The sequence below is a fragment of the Sapajus apella genome, unplaced genomic scaffold, assembly GCF_009761245.1.
Source record: "Sapajus apella isolate SASKATOON/1434 unplaced genomic scaffold, GSC_monkey_1.0 scaffold46, whole genome shotgun sequence".
Lineage (NCBI taxonomy): Eukaryota > Metazoa > Chordata > Mammalia > Primates > Cebidae > Sapajus > Sapajus apella.
Genome location: NW_022436986.1, coordinates 2,950,312 through 2,954,452, shown reverse-complemented (window position 1 = coordinate 2,954,452; position 4,141 = coordinate 2,950,312).

Genomic DNA, 4,141 nt, shown 5'->3' with positions numbered 1-4,141 from the left:
AAGATAAAAAAGGAGAACTACCCCAAAGTATCAAGCCAAAAATAAAAAGAAATAGAAATAATGAGTGAAAGGATTTTAAAACACTGATGAATTATCTAGAAGATATCCAAATAATAGTACCAAATAGAGCAAAAAATAACAAAGGAGCAAAGCAATAACCAAAAAATAATAGGAAAAAAAGACTAACAGCTAGGCACAGTGGCTCACGCCTGTAATCCCAGCACTTTGGGAGGCTGAGGTGGGTAGATCATGAGGTCAAGAGATCAAGACCATCCTGGCCAACATGGTAAAAACCCATCTTTACTAAAAATATAAAAATTATCTGGGCGTGGTAGCATACGCCTGTAGTCCCAGCTACTCGGGAGGCTGAGGCAGGAGAATCACTTGAACCGGGAGGTGGAGGTTGCAGTGAGCCAAGATTGCATCACTGCACTCCAATCTACAACAGAGTGAGATTCTGTCTCAACAGAATTAAAAAAAAAAGAAAAGAAAAGAGAAAAAGACTAAGTTCGTAGTCTTGAATTACCAGATAAAATTTCTGCACTTAAGCTACCTATACACTAAATGTATGGACTTGAGTTATCAGGTAAAAAAAGACTCTAGTTTCTCTACTGTATTAGTTTTAAAACACATACCTAGAACTTCCAGTCCTAGGTATTTCAGTGAAAGGGGTAAAATGTCAGGAGCAGTAGACTGTAATAAGTTACTTATGTACAATATAATACTTGAGCAACAACTTTAAAAACTATAGAGATACACTGGAAAATACTTTAGATAAATCAAAGTGGAATTCTAAAAAAAAGCTGGAGCAGTCCACAGGGAGGCAGGAAAAAGAAAAAAAGAGGAGTGAGAAGTAGGAAACAAACAGATGGGAGAGAAAGCGTCCAAGACCTTCCCCTGTGCAGAAAGAAAAGAAATAACAACGTAGCAGAGTTCAGTTCTAACATTTCGATAATTATATTAAATGTAAATAATCTAAATACACCAATTAAAAGACAAAGATTGGCAGAATGGATGTTTAAAAATATATCCTGGTGAAATTTCTGAACTCCAGGAATAAAAAGTAAATGTCATGAGCTTCTAAGCAATGTGAATAGCTTACCCAAGAAGGAAAAAGAATTATGTTATGCATCTGGAATTATGTTATGAATCCCACAATTGGTCCTTGCTAAATTTTATTGAGACCCAATATTTGTTAGGCACTGTTCTAAGCATTTTATCTCATTTTAATAGTGCTGTGAATTATATTAATATCCCTACTTTATAAATGAGAAAACCAAGGCTAAATGTTCCCCTGGTCACTCAACTAGGAAGATTCAAATCCAAGAAATCTAGTGAAAGAAACTAAATAATAAGTCCAATTCAGGGGGTGGGGAGGGAGGGGAGGGTGGGGAGGGTGGGGAGGGATAACATGGGGAGAAATGCCAGATATAGTATGCACCAAAAGTAAAATAAATTAAAAAAAAAAAAAGTCCAAGTCAGCTAACTGAAGTGAGAAGGATGAGAAGGATGATAGAGCTTCCAGGCAGAGAGAACAGCCTATGGAAGGCTCTAGGGATGGAAAGGAATATCTATTACACACTATGTATTTTTAATATATTATCACAAAAACTCCAACAAGCAAGTATCATGTGTCATTTTTGGAGATGAAGAGACTCTTCATGGTTAAGTAACCTGCTCAAGATCATCCAGATAGCTGGTGTCAGTGATGGAGTCAGTCTGGTTCTGCTACCCGCCTATTCTGTCAATCTAGGTTATTTTGATCAATCCTGCTCTAAGTCAGAGAGATCTTCACCTATAAAACATAGAATTGGACTATATCAGTGTTTTTCCAACTTTGGTAGAAGGGAAATGAGTATAATCCTTTATTCAACTCAAATCCTACTAAACAGAAGCCGCTTTTAGAGGACAGGTATAAGCAGAGTGAATGAAAATCAGAATGAAAGTAACTAGGGGATGTTGGGGAGGCACCAGACTAGCCTGGACCCCTCCAGGTAAAACATTCCCTAAACTCTGGAAACAGTGCATGGAGAGTCTCCAGACACAGGGGGAAGTCTTGGAAGGTTTCTCTCCCATCTTTGGTGTAGGATAGGGAGAGGGAGGGATGATCTAGATTTTCTTACGAACAAGGCTTTATTCATGTTTTGTTACTATGTACTGCAACACTGTGTTTCAGCCTTTTCTTTGAATCAGAGGCGGATGTTCTGGAAAGGATATGGGCTGTGGAGTCACACATGGCTTGAATACCAGCTGTTGTTGGCTTTATGACCTTGGACAACTAATGTAACTTCTCAGTTTTCTCATCCTAACACATAGATAACACTAACCTTGAAAAGTGTTGTGAGAATTAAATTAACTAATAAGGATAAAGCACCTAGCACAGGATCTGGGCAGTCAATAAATGGCAGCTATTGTTACACATTTTGAAACTCCCAGATCTTGACATTTTAAGTCTGCCTTTTCTTTTGCAATTCATGGAGTTTGGGTCTTTCCTTCTTCCTTTTTTTCTTTCATTCTTTTTTATGCAGACCAACTGGTATTAAGAGAGATGATACTTCTGGCAAAAAAAGTTTCCATAAAATAAAACATGATCTGTAATCCCAGCACTTTGGGAGGCTGCGGTGGGCAGATCACTTGAGCTCAGGGGTCCAAGACCAGCCTGGGCGAAATCCAGTCTCTACAAAAAATACAAAAATTAGCTAGGTGTGGTGGTGCGATGCCTATTATCCCTATTATTCGGGAGGCTGAGGTGGGGGGAGGGCTTGAGTCCAGGAGGTCAAGGCTGCAGTAAGCCCAGATTTTACTGGGCTCAATTGCACTCCACCCTGAATAACAGAGTGAGACCTTGTCTCTAAATAAATAAATATATAAATAAATAACATGGTGGCTTATGAAAAACCATGTACTTATTAATGCCACTGAAGACATATTATTTTCATAATCTGGATCCTGATTAATGACTAGTACACATACTGATTAACCTGAAACCAAGTAGCAAATACTCACAAAATAATTCATTGTTAAAACATAATTTTTTTTTAAAAAAAAGCATAATTTTATGAGTTTCCTATGGACAGACAAAGATAATCTTACTTTACAGATTTCCTGTCTTAAAATAAGTAATGTCTTGTGCATCATGTTGTAGTTGGAGGCATAGCCTGAACTTCCAGAGCCTGGGAGGCCTAGGAGTATACTTTACTGGAGACTAAAATCATGGCAGATTTCCTATAATGGACCATGAATTCCTGCCACCTCCCATGAAGCCTAATGGGAGAACATTTCAGAGCATATGGTACTTTGTCAACTGATACTAATGTGTCCATTAGTGCAGCTCCAGAGGGAATTTCAGTCTGTGCCTAGAGAATGGTCACTTGGGGAACAGAAATAGCTACTTATAGCCCCTTCATGCTCTGTAACTATGTCCTCGGTTCAGCCACCCCCTCCTTCAGCCCTACCAGGAAGAGGCATAGAATAGGGGTATCCCATTAATGGTATTCGTGTTACCTACACCTGAACCATAATCCCTTAACACGCATTACCTTGATGTCCTTCAGAGTTGTTATGCAGATACTATCTCATTTGACCTTCATAATACTCCTAAGTGAGGTATTGTTATCCGATTTTGCAGTTGAGGAAAACAGAAACACATAACAGTTAAACTATTTGCTTGAGGCCAGAGGTAAGTGACAGAGGCTATGCCCCAAACTCATGCTGGGTGTATAGAGGCATCTACTTGGCCTGACTGGGTTCTATGAATTGTTTTGCAAGGTGTGGCCCAAATTAAGTATATGCAATTCTATGCACTCATTCAAGTAAAATTGACTGGGAGCTTATAGGTAAGGCACCGTGCTAAGTGAGGTGTCCTGGGAAGTGCATGGACTCTGGAGTCATCCAGCCCATGGATGTATGGTCATCCTGGCCTTAGTAAGTGCTCATAAAATGCTAGTTACTTTTACTGAGAGGTATTAAGGAGGATACAGAGACGAGTCAGACATGGTCCTGACCTTCAAAAAGCTCTACTAGGAGACATAATGTATGTCTTTAAATAACTATGATAGAAGGTAGAATGTGCTTTTTCTCATCAGAGGTACAGAAAACCTCTAAGGCCAAACTAAGGGTTGAGGTGTCCTGCAGAGCCACA